This window comes from Nuphar pumila, chromosome 1, assembly GCF_984573655.1.
Source record: "Nuphar pumila chromosome 1, dmNupPumi1.hap1.1, whole genome shotgun sequence".
Lineage (NCBI taxonomy): Eukaryota > Viridiplantae > Streptophyta > Magnoliopsida > Nymphaeales > Nymphaeaceae > Nuphar > Nuphar pumila.
In genome coordinates this window covers 175,628,627-175,642,520 of record NC_143249.1, presented here as the reverse complement: position 1 = coordinate 175,642,520, position 13,894 = coordinate 175,628,627, and positions in this window count along the sequence as shown.

Here is a 13,894-nt window from a genome sequence, read left to right as displayed (position 1 = left end):
TAAGCTTATAACATGTAAGAAGGGCAATTATGTATTTTTAATGAACGTGGGTAAAATAAAATTTTAAAACACGTTAAGGCTCTGTTTGGAAACTGTCAGTCCAAGAAAGCTAGGGAGGGAACTGTGGAATCCACAAATGCTGTAGATTTGGTAGTTCCTGTTTGGAAGCACCATCATCATTTCGGCCAGCACTTTGCAATTCCATTTTTAAAGTTGTTTGGATGATATATGAATTTCATAGTTACCTCACCAGCTACCTGCAAAACTTAGTACTGAGTAACAATCATAAGCACCATAAAATATTCCATACATAAACTACTAGAACATATAATACCATATAAATCTATCCATATCATACAATAAACCATGAATTTCAGCTCAGTATCACATTCAAAGAAAAAAAATATAAAATACTAAATAAAAAATGGATGAGTTACAATTTATCATGTATCAAATAATTCTTTATTGTAAAAAAAAGATCCATAATATGCATTAGAAAATATTCAAGCAGACGTATCACGTAAATACCACCAATAAAAACGATTACAACCAACAAAAAGGAAAAAAAATGAAGAAAAACTGAAAATGAGCTGTATTAGAAAAACACCAACAATCAGAAAAAGATGCAAAAAAATGAACCAGAGGAGAGACCATGCCCAAAAGCACAAGGCAATGTGTAGCCTAGTGGGAAGAAAGCAAAAACATGCAGGAATAGAACAAGAATGCAACCACAGATGATGCCGCCATTTGAGATGTTTCCCACAGTTATCCACTGCAGAGATAACATTGTGTCAAGTTTGTTATTGGAAGAGAGGGGTAGACAAAAGGTGAGAAAAGAGAAAAAAAAAGACATTAAATGCACGTTTGGTTAGATTGCATGAGATTCACTTTCTCGTACATTTTAGAAAGTTAATATCATTTGCTTTTTTTGCAAAAGCAACCAAACATAATGTAACGCTCCTAAATTTAGAACTTGAAAAATTTAGAAAAAAAATTAAATGACAACCGGGTAGGTCTGAATTCAACTTTTCTCATAGGGCTTGGATCCAGGTTTAACAACGAGGATTCTAATATGAATTCCAATCCCTTCTGTTTTTCAAGCTTTTCAAGCAAATCAGAGTAATTTAAATACACAAATAAAATAAAGCAAATTTGAGCATAATTGATATCATTCCAAAATAAATATGATGCAAGGTTTAGACAATTCAAGCTTATAAAGACATAAAAAATAAAGCCTAGCAATCCAGGTTCATCATCATTGTCTCGCATCCCGACCTGCGTGCTCAGATCATTCCTCACTTGTATTCCTTTTAAAGAGTTAGACTCATGAAAGTCTAGCAGGTATACAAAAAAAAAATGTAAAACATATATCATATTTCAGATATTCATGAAAATTATCAACCTGACATATATAGAATGAAAAAACATGCAACATGTATGCTTATCTATCTAATATGTTTAGGCATGTTTTTAATGCAAACTTGTGTGATTAGCAAGGTCTTTGTTTTTCTTAAATTGAAAGCTCCCTCGGGTATGTCGGGGTGCATAAACATCGTAACAAAACAAAACACTTTAGGTATTTATTATGCTATTGTGTTTTATTGTCTGAAGATCTAATTGCCCAGGAGCTCAAGCTGACGGCCATTGGTCGAGAGATAGCTCCCGCTTAGCATTAGAAGAACAAAAATTATGATGCATCATGTACTAACTGCAGTAATTGGAGACCTATCACCTAAGACACATCGATAGCCCCAACCTCCTAACCTAAGAGTGACTAAAGACCAACTAGGATACCTTGCTCCCATGAAATATCAAGAAGATAGATGCACCTATCATATGTCACTCGAGGCTTATACCGCCTACCCTCTCTAAAATAACAAATGGTTGTAATGAGTTACGAAGGTTGTCTATCTCATAACCCATCTGATTGCTTTGGTGCCTTGAATCATTCGATCATCTCGACAGTAATGACAAAACACCATTTATTTAGGTGTGCATGTGTATCATTCATAGTGTACATCATTTATAATCGTAGGATCCTTCATACCCCCAAGCTCATTATAGAGCTAATACTCGTACATGCATGCCTTACAATACAAAAATGAGTACATGACACACCCTAATTATCAGGTGGTTTCCCTGAAACTTAAGCTCCCACATGAACCACAATAGTTTATGCATATTGTCAAAGGTAACCTCTCATTTCATTATGCATACTAGTTCAGATGTTCTAATAGTTAATATACTCATATTTGGAAATCAATAAGATATTATAATTAATCATACCCTATCTAGTTAAACAAATTTTTATGGGTTCAAACCATCTTAAACCCTCAACCCGGGTCAAACGAGGGGTAATTTCAACTTAGGAGTCGATCCACAAAGTTTGAGGGTTGACTCCTGTTCAGAAGAATTAATTTGTAAAGCACCGAGGTTGACTCTTTAAAAATAATGGTCGATTCATAGTACTGAGGGTCAACTCAAAATAAAGAGGGTCGACTCAAAATACAAAGAGGTGATTCATAATACTGAAGGTCAACTCAAAATATATAGGGTCAACTCAAAATACAAAAGGTTGATTCATAATACTAAGGGTCGACTCAAAATATAGAGGGTTCACACAATACACAATAGGGAGGGTCGACTCTCACTTCAAAAGAGTAAACTCATAAAGAGTCAATGTTAGAAGCACAACCACCCTAGTGCCAACCCTTCCGAACCAAGGGTTGACCCTCGACCTGACTAGTGACTTAGTGAAGTGATAAGGGGTCGACCCTGGCATGCAGGAGTCGACTCCTATGCTTCACAACTATGATTATCACCTTTAAAATTGAGATTTAGACCGAATTCTACTGAGATAATTATGCATGATAAGTATATATATATATTATTTTAATCTCACATAATACCAAGCAAATTACGCAAGAATACCTACCTCAAAAGTTTGTGTAGTTTGTTGATGGCAAAGAAAACATGATGTATGTTGTTCAAAACAATCTGATGAAAATGGTGGCAAGGTGGTAATGGTAGGTGTGCAACACCAGCAAGGTGGTGGCATTGTGCACAAAAGTTGGCAGGGCACAAGGTGGTGGTGTCCGACGGAATGGGGAGGAGCAGCAAAGGTAGAGGTGAGAAGGTGGTAACGAGAGGAGTGGTGGAGGAGTTTTTCAGCAAGGATGGGTGACAATCGAGTGTCACCATGGTGGATGACCAGTTGAAAGGGTGGTGGAGGTGGGTTAAACGAAAGAAGAAGAAGAGTGTGAGGGAAGAGGTAGAGAAGAGAAAGAGCATGCATGGAATGAGAGTGAGAGTGTTGGAGGGGAGGTATTTATAGGAAGAAGGGACGAGTGAGGGAGGTGACACTTGAAAAGGTAATGGCCAAGTGTAGGAAAAAGGTGACCATATGTGGGGGAGAAAACCATGGGTGAACAAGAAAACATGTGTGGGTTTTGGGTTGGATCTACCATTATCCAATCTAAATCTCACCATAATCAAATATGGTTGGGGTCCCTAGTTTGGCTAACTAGTTTTCCATTCAGTTACACATTAAATTTTAACTAAGTCCCCTAAAAAAAGAATAAAATACCCTTACCTATCTATTTCAATTTTAAATAAATTTCTTCAAAAAGGAAAAATTACTAACATGCCAATTAGTTAATTAGAAGGGACAACATAGGTTTAGACGACTATGACACGTAGGTCCTAACTATCCCCGTAACTTTTCAAAAATAACTATTTTGCTCCAAAACTTGTCGGGCACACTCCAAACTCTGTCCAATTCTATTTTTTTTATGAAATAAAAAATCATTCTCAAAATTTTGATAAGAATGCAACCACATATTTGAAAATCATAAAATAGGCCTCAAAATTTATATTATCTAGATATTAAGAAAATTGAGAAAAATATCAAAATATGTAAAAAGTATTCTCATGAGAAAGTGAATCTCATCTAATTTTGCAAATGGTAATTTTAGAAAGTGAATCTCATTTGTGTGAGAACTCGAACCTCATAAGACCTCACAAGATTCGAGTTCTCATGAGATTTAAAGTGTGAATCTCATGTTATAAGCTTATATGTTATCTTAGGGTAAGTTTGGTTGCTTGTGGGGTACTGTGCAAATGACAATCACTTTCTAAATATTATGAGAACTCGAATCTTATAAAGTCTCATGTTCGAGTTCTCACACAAATGAGATTCACTTTCTAAAATGACTCTCAGTTGCAAAGGCAATGAAATTCACTTTCTCAAGAGGGTACTTTTTATGTTGGTTGCTTTTGCAAAAAAAACAAATGCGATTTACTTTCTAAAGTATATGCAAAAGTGAATCTCATGTGATCAAACCAAGCGTACCTTAAATGAGATTTGGAATCTCATGCAAATGAGACAATGAATCTCGTTTATACATCTAACCAAACATGATTCAAAATCTCATGCAAATGAGAGAATGAATCTCATTTACACAGTTAACCAAACATGTGATTCAAAATCTCATGCAAACTTGAGAATGAATTTCATTTGCACAACTAGCCACACATGTGATTTGGAATCACATGCAAATAAGAAATGTTATGTGATTTGAAATCACATTTGAAGTGAATCGCATGTGAAATATGTGATTTAAAATCATATAACTTCAAATCATGTTTGATTTCATTTCATGTGATTCCACATCACTTGAGATGCAACCAAAAATACCCTAAGTTTTTTTAAAAAACAAAAGCAGTTGCAGGTAAGTAGTTAATAAGATAGGTGGGAGGGCCGTAGGCCGTAGGAGACCATGGGGAGTACAGTCAAAGGTGGGTGTCAGGATAGAAGTTGCAAATTACCAACTCCCCACTGGTGGTAGTCGTATTGCAAAAATGGCATCCATAAATGCACTTTAAACTCCCTCAAATACTAGTTTTCCATGCTCCCAAATATACAATGTCTGTTGGAGATTCTACACTTTGGCTCTGGCATCCTCTGATGGTTGGTTCCCAAACAGAGTAAAATATTTTCTACCATTCAAGGTCGTTAATTCAGAGTATGTTTGATGGTGGGTCCCGTGCATCGCGCGAGACGAAAAGCCTCACACTTTTTTTAACAAACGTGGGACACGACTGATGCACGAAATGCTATCTGCCACATCCATTTTATAGTGTTATCTACGTTTCACCCTCCAGTTGCGAAAAGAACAAAATAGGGGAACAATTGAAAAAAATGCATCAACGGGCGCACCGCACCCGTCGATGAGTCCCTCTCTCTCTGTCTCTCCTGTGTAGTGGCAGGGAGAGACAGTTGGCGAAGACAAGAGCGAACTAGTTGGGATCATGCACATCGATAAGGACATCGAGGGAGGAAGTGCCGCAGAGGTTGGAGAAGGTGATGACTGCCTTGACTAGGGTAGAGTCGAGAACACAGTGGATCTTCAATTCCTGGATTCGCTGGTCGCGTGTGCAGAGGAAAAAGCCCACCTGGGTGAGGTCGGCTTTGGCTTTGCTGAGAGAGATGCCCATCAAGTTCAGCTCTAGATAGCCCAAGGGGGTTAAGCCAAACTCATCGAAGGGAATGATGGATCCGGAGTCAGATCTAACCTTTGAGTCTCTTATCTTTGTATCAGAGGGGTAGAGGAAGGAGAGGAGGAAGAACAAGAACAAGAGGGTAAGTCAGATTGATATTTGGGTGAAGAGGGGATGTCGTTTCTCTGTAGAGAGTTAGGAAATAGAGGGAATTAAGACTATTGATCTTGATCTCACCATCGGCCAAGGGAGGAGGAGGTCGGAGAGTAAGGGATGGAGATGGTGGATCGACGAGGATTTCGTGAATGGTGGTCCCCCCCCCCTTTTTTTCTCTGCTTTTGTGAGCCTCAACTTTCAGTTCAACAACTTTAGCACCCCTCCCATAGTATTGATCCCTCGTCAATCAGGGCCCGACTGCATTCGCTGGAAACCCACTCCTCTGCAACTTCCCTCACAAGAACCCTCGTGAGAAGCACTCAAACTCCATGGAAATCTGGCCTAAATTGGCGCTACCGACTAACCTACCGTTGGAGAATGCAAGAGACGGCCGGAGGAGGGTGTTCTACGGTGCTGCGACATCGCGGTGTTGGTCGTCAGGTTGCTCTAGTGTGTAGGGATGGCAGTGGACCGAGGGACAACGGGGCTCCGCCTCGCCCCGTTTGGACCGGGGATAAAGGGCATGAAACGGGGATGGAGGTGGGTAGGGGTGGCAATCGGGTCGGGTTGGCGGGTTGGTGGGTCAGCATACCTCAACCCAAATCCGACCCGTTTATTAAACGGGTCGGCTGTGGCAAACACGAACCCGACCCGTTTAATAAACGGGTAACCCGACACAACCCGCCAACCCATTTAATAAATGGGTTGGGTCGGGTAAACGGGTTTTCAGGTTCGCGGGTTGACGGATCGGGTTGGCAGGTAGGCAGGTTGGCGGGTCGGGTTGATGGGTCGGGTTGGCGGGTTGACGGGTCAGGCAGACGGGTTGGCGGGTTGACCCACCCGCCTAACCCATTTATTAAACGGGTCAGCCGGGTTGGCGGGTTGGCATACCCCCAACCCGAACCCGACCTGTTTAATAAACGGGTTACGTGGGTCGACCCGTTTATTAAACGGGTTGGCTTAAGCCCAACCCGAACCCGCCTAAGAGGTGGGTTGGTGGGTCGGGTCAGAAATTGCCACCCCTAGAGGTGGGGATGAAGGTTAAAATCTATCCCCATGCGGGGATGGAGGCGGAGATGGACTTACGCTTTTCCCCACCCAGCCCCGTCCCTTTCCCAATCCCTGCCTAGCCCCGTCCCCAATCCTTTAAGGGATGACTATATACTAAGGGGAAACGGGGCCCCGCCCCGCCTCGCTTCCGTTTGGACCAGGGATGGAGGACATGAAACAGGGGCGGAGGTTAAAATCCATCCCCGTGCAGGAATGGAGGTGGGGATGAAGGTTTGAATTTTGAAATGGGGCGGGGGTGGAGACCTTGTCCCCCGCCCCGGTCCACTGCCATCTCTACTAGTGTGGCACTGGATAGGATCAAGCCTGCGGTCGCTGAAGCTCGGGCTCTCCGGCGAGATCCTGGTGTTTGTCCCAGTTATCCACACATTATCATCAAACAATGAACAATTGGAACACAACATTTGAGTATGGTTCAAACAAATGTTAGACTTGGTACAGTTGTTACGAAACAAACATCACCAGTATTTTGTTCCGTCTTTTTTGTTTATTTTGTCCAATCCTTGACAAACCATCAAACATACCCTCGAGGTCCTTATTTTAACCCCAGCTTGCCAATTAAAAAAAAAAAACTCAAGGTTCTTATTTTGACTATTGTTAAGAAAACCTAAGACTATATCAGAAATTTCAGAAAAGGTGGTACCGATAAAAAAATTCAGGTAAAAAGTGTCAGTCACTAAATTACCCAACAAATACACGCCCGTTTTAGTCAAAATTCTACCGATAAAAACATATATAGGGGAAAAAATCATGATATATCACAATATTTAAAGTAAGACGTCCACGTACTTTGCACATAGGTTTTGGTCCCATTGGTTTGTTTGGATCGATATTAAGTGGTGTGAAGAACATAAAAGTCTTGATTTAATGGTTAAACAGGTTTGTATATTTTAATCTAATAGATCTAAACATAAAATTTTAAGTTACCGATAATTTGGTGAGATATAGCCGATATATAGGCGATAACCAACAATAAGCATATTGTCTATACATTTGGCTTGTGACAAGGGAGTCAAGACATTGTCAACTGGCCGGGTATGGCCTCGTTATCCAACTAACCCGGTCACCATTTGACCAGATTCGGTACATAGCTCCAGATCCAAATATTCAAAAGGGTCGGATATGGTTCTAGGTTTTCAGATATTCATCAGTGAGAAAATATAAGATGCAAAAAGGAAAGTAAAAGATTGGGATAGATGATGGGTTGTGTCTGATTCTAATCCAAAGTTATCTCAGGATTCAAATAAGATCCGAATCTAGTAAACAAAGTCATAGATACGATTCGCTGCATTAACCGTCTTTTTTTTTCTTTTATGCAGTATTTGTTTTTTTTTTGTAAGGCAAGCTGGTGTTAGACAGACCCCTACCAGTTATCCAACTATACCATTGAATTTTGAACCTGCAACGTCCCAACACATGGTGACGTGTACTGGATGCTCCTACTTGAATTTTAAAATCAGTGTATCCAATCGTTCCAATGACAATTCAAAAGCGGCCGATTCAATTCATTTTTTAAATAATTTTTAAGAGGGTTAAAAAAATTATTGAATGCTTTCTAAATAATTTTTAAATGATATGTGTCATCTGATGGTAAAAAGTTGTCGAATAAAAAATGATTTGATTGCGTAAGTACACAGAGTTCGTTGTTAGGACATCGATTGTAAGTACGACAGGCAGAGCCAGCACGGCTAGGTTTCTTACCCTAGGAACAATTTCTCTGTGTAAATATAAAATAAAACAATTTGATTCGATTTGATTTGATTCTTAAGTTTTTTTTAAGAAACTGATTCACCTAGTGAACCAATTTTGACAACATTGCTGCGAGATAAACCTCCAATAGGGTCTACAATAGTGTTGTTAAAAGCGTGCCTTGAGGCGCAAAAGGCACGCCTCAAGGCGCCAGCCTGAGGCGTGAACAAAGTAATATATTTTTCAAAAGAAGTTTTTCAGTTATATAATTAGTTTAAAGATATTTTTCAGTTATATAATTAGTTGAAGAAGAAGAAGTTATATTATATTTTTCAGAAGAAGTTTTTCAGTTATATAATTAGTTTTCAGATATTTTTCAGTTATATAATTAGTTTTAAGATATTTTTTGTTATATAATCTGTTTCTTAGTTAATTTTATATGTTGATCTCATATTTTTTAGTATTTATTTAAGATTTTTGAAGAAGTTGTATTTTTCAGTTATATAATTAGTTTATATAATTAATTTTCAGATATTTTTTGTTATATAACCAGTTTCTTAGTTACTTTTATATGTTAATCTCAAGAAGCAATAATAACCAATAAGAAATATAAAATCTCAAATAAATACTAAAAAAATATGAGATTAACCAGTTTCTTAGTTACTTTTATTTTTAAATTTATTTATATTTTCACTATGATGGTGTTGTCGATAAGTGGAGGGATCTGCAATGGAGAGATGAACTATTACATATTTACATGTCTCTGCAATCGATCAATCTAAATGGTGATTGTTTTCTGCTATTGATAGTTTATTCAGTAAGGTAGATAGTCTTACTCATGGTTACTAGAAGCTTCTAAGTTTACTAGGGACTTAGGAAGCTAGAAAATAAGCGCGAAAACTCGATTCCCTTATCACAGGAAGCACACTTTTTTTTTATGACAAGGAACCCTCATTAAAGCGAGGAAAAACCCTGGGTGGGGCCCCACGACCACCTTGCTAGTGGGGTTTGATCCAGGGCCTTCAACTCAACACCTTCACAACCACCCCGCTGGCCACAGCGGCGACCCCGTGGTGGTACAAGAAGAACACTTTTGAATACATCAGATTTTCAACATGAAAATTGACTTTTCACTAAAAACAATACATTTACTTAATTAATCAAGAATGATTCCTATAATGACAATGCTGCATTTTGATCTATTCTAATTAGATTGAATAAGAACAAATCTTAAATATAATGGCAATATATTTTCTATAATTTTTAAAAAAGTCATGAAATTCTAGAGAACTTCTTAACTTATTTTTTAAATGCTTTTTACTAACTTTTCACTTTCCACTTTTATGTAGGGGTGTCAACGGGTTGGACCCCTACTGAAATGGGTGGGTCGAAACCCGGATCTAACTAAGTAATGCAGGTATCAGATCCAGATTTGGGTTGGACCAGATTTTTCATAAGAAAAACCATACTCCGATATGACAAGAATTACATAAATCAAACCTTGTCCATACCCAGTAAAATAATATTTTTTAAGTATTTTACATTGAAAAATTGCAGACCTTAATAAGAACTCGGGTCCGACCAGGTTTGGTATAAGATTTAATAAACCATATCCGACCCACTTAATAATCAGACCGCATTGGTCCGACCCAGATAGTTAATCAGACCCCTTTCTTTGTAATCAAACCTTGATCCTATAGGATCCAGTACGGGTCGGGATCAGGTCATACCTGATCCATTGATACCCTTACTTTTATGCCTACTTATAAATCTCTCATTTCTCACTTCCGCTTCCCCGCATCACTTCCCTATCTGTTTTCCATTTTAGCAACCTTGGACTTACTCTTGTTCCCCACGTAGGGTATAATGTGGTACAACTTTCTTGTACTTTGTTATGGTTTGAATTTAGTAGAATAATTTTCATGGATCTTTTAGTTTCATGGCAAATCTTTTGTTGATGTTGTACAGGGCATAGTGACAAATATCGCGAGATTTATGAAAAATCTTGTGATAATATCGTAAGAAATTGCCTGAAAGTTTAAAACGGCAATTTCTCGTGAGATTTTCAAAATATTGGAAGATTTATGAAAAAAACATAAATACCACGATTTAAACACAATATTTAGGTTTTAAATGGCTATTTATCATGAAAAAATCATGTCTCTTTTATTTTTAAATAATTTTTATTAATATTTTCTTATAAAAATAAATTTTATCTTTTTTAATATATTTTTTTATTGCCGAGATTTTGCCAAAAAATGCAAGATTTATGAAAAAATTCAATTTCTCATGAGTTTTTGAAAAATGAGATTTTTGCCGATAAAAACGTTTGTCACTATGGTACAGGGGTTAGCTGCTAATATATATATATATATATATATATTCATTTTTCATATGGAGTAATATGTTCCTTAGGCCCTCTTTTTCATTAGGTCTGGTTAGGTCCTTGTAAAAATTGTAGTTCTTTAAGTATTTTTTCTCACGTCTAACACCATAGATGTGATCTATAGGTTCTGTGTGGAAACCAGCTTTTGGATTACCGGAGTATGACCTGTATACAGGTTTTTCTGGTGATCCAAAATCAATGGCTATGAAGGTACCAGTTTTTCTGGTTCAAAAAATATATTTTTCTGTTGAAAAAACATGATCGTCGATTCATGTCTTAAAACACTTAAAACTTATGGGGGCAGAACTGAAAATAAGACATAATATGTTTAGTTCTTATATATATATATATATATATATATTTCATGTCTAAGCAATAACTGACCGTGTTCTTTCATGAGAATTGGAACATTGGTTGGTTTGATTGATGGCAAGGCCTCCCACACGCCAATTGAGATCAGGTTCTATGTGGTTGTACACTGCAAGTGTGCTGCTGCACCGGATCACTCACTTTGGGCCTCACAACAGCAGCACACTGAAAGTGTGCAATCTCATTGCACCTGATCCTCCCTTCCCACAAGCTTTGCCCCGCTACATTCATATGCAACTAAGTTATTGAGGAGCATAGAAAGAAGAACACTATGATCGTCCAATATACGCTTCTTTTTAGCTACTAATGGAAATGGGAAAGATGTAAGAAAAGTGATACAAAGTGAAAAATTCTTATGATTTCTTTGACCCTTCCAAACGAGAGAATTTTTTTCTAAGAGCTTAATGTTTTAAGAAAACTTTTGTGGGCCCTCTCAATCTCACTATCATCACCATCCACCTCACTACCACCCACCACCACCATCCATCTCACTGCCATCACCCACCTACTGAAAAACTGCCATCCTCACTATTTTTCACCACCATATCTCACCACCACCACTACTATGCCTAGAAAACTACATCGGAGAAGCTCGACCACCATCCATCTCACCACCACCACCCACCTCCTGAAAAACCACCCTCTCCACCATCTATCACCACCTACCTCCCAGAAAACAGCATCGAAGGAGCTCCACCACCATCCATCTCAGCACCACCCACCATCACTCACCTCTTAAAAAGTTGCACCTGCCGCCACCACTTCCTGCTCTCTCATTTTTGTTTTTCTCATGCTACCCAAACAAGTGAAAAAAAATTATTTTAGAAAATATATCATATCAAAACTTCTCAGGCAAAATTTTCTTTTCTTATGAGAGTTTTTCTTGCTTCCAAACGTGCTCTTTAGATGTGAACTTAGCTAATGAGGAAAGTAGCATAAGTATGACCCAGCCTACAAGGGCTCCGCAGGCCTGGCTAAGTAAGTTGGCTCAAGGATTTCAAATTGAAGGAGGTCAAGAGTACAATACCTGAGCTGTACATCCTTTGCTGGAAGGCCTAAGCCAAATGAGACATTACCCCAATGGGTAGGGGGAGTTATCGTAAAATTTTACACTATGTGCATTGTCCAAAACCCACGATAAATCAACAAATAAGCATGATGATTCTTGAGGTGGCATCTACTGAAGAGTAAATTCATGGCATGAAAAGTGGGACACCAAACATTTGGGGTTGAATATGTTCTACCATTTGACAAGCCTATGAATATGGTCTCTTAGAGTATAATATTGCACCTAAGACAATGCATCAATCTTTCAAAAATAAAAATTCAAGTAATAATTTTGGTAGCATAATCATTAGGATTGCAGAAGATTGATGCTCCCTCTATTTTTTACAGTGCTCTACAATTTTCACCAACCATTAACCACCTTCGGGCTTTGCACATGCACTTGCGTGAAGTTCAATTCTCATTTTCTACCTAAGTACTTCATGTACAGTAAGACAAATATATTGAAATCGTGCTTATATCTCTAATCAGTTCGGGCAACTACATGCCCTCCACGTGCCTGAGCTCAATGTTTGAGATGTCAATATCGTTTACTATTTGAGACAGCTGGATGATTGTTAAAGGACAAACCTCAATAAATAACGCCTCAAATAAATACACATTCTCCACAAAATTTTCATCATTTGATTTATCAACCACTTTTTGTTTAACTTCACAATCAACTTCTTATTTAGCTTTGCGAGCTACTAAGTAAATGTTGCTACTAAATAACATCGATTGTGCATCATCATTATTCAACACAACTATCCATATATGTTGGTTATTTATTTTCGAAGAATTATATCTGAGAATCATTGACTCTTTCACATATCTGATTTTACAAGACATCAAAGCCATAAATTTTTTATAACTGTTTTTTTGGAAACCACCATAGATCTCTAATTAAGAAAATCAGTGTTAAAATAGTGTATTTTAACCATTTCAAAATCATTATTAATTGTATATACCAACCACAAAAATATATAACTCATCTAATGAACATAGCATGTGCGAAAAAACTATCCATATACACTTCATACATTTAATTAACATAACTACCTACAACAACCACTCTAAAAATCAATTATCCTCTATTCAATGCTTGTGCACAGTAAAACCTAGCCTCATTACAATAATATAAAAATAACGAATATTAACTACATGACAAGCAAACAAATATAAATCATCTACAACCAATATATATATATATATATGAAAAAACCCTAAATGGTAAATTAGGTGATAAATATTAAATATAATAAAAAAAATATAAAAAAAACATTCACGCTAACAAGCAAACACAAATATGCATGAGGTTATTAAATGATCATATATAAAAAAAAACTCCATAAACCAGACATGCACCATACCTGATAAGAATTTCATGAACCAGACCCACGCCATACCCGATAAAATCATAATTTTTATCATTTTTACATTGAAAATTTGTGGGTCTTCATCGAAACTCGGGTCAGGTTCGGGTCTGGTATACAATTTCACAAACTATACTTAGATCAATGCATTAATCGAACCTTCAGGTCCGGACTTGGGTCTTAATTGGGTCTTATTATTTATCACCATACCTGAACCTTATAGGGTTTGGTTCAGGTCGGGTCCAGGTAAACCCGACCCATTGACACCCCTAGTCGTCTATGACCTTTTAATAAATAGGATGAAGAAGCC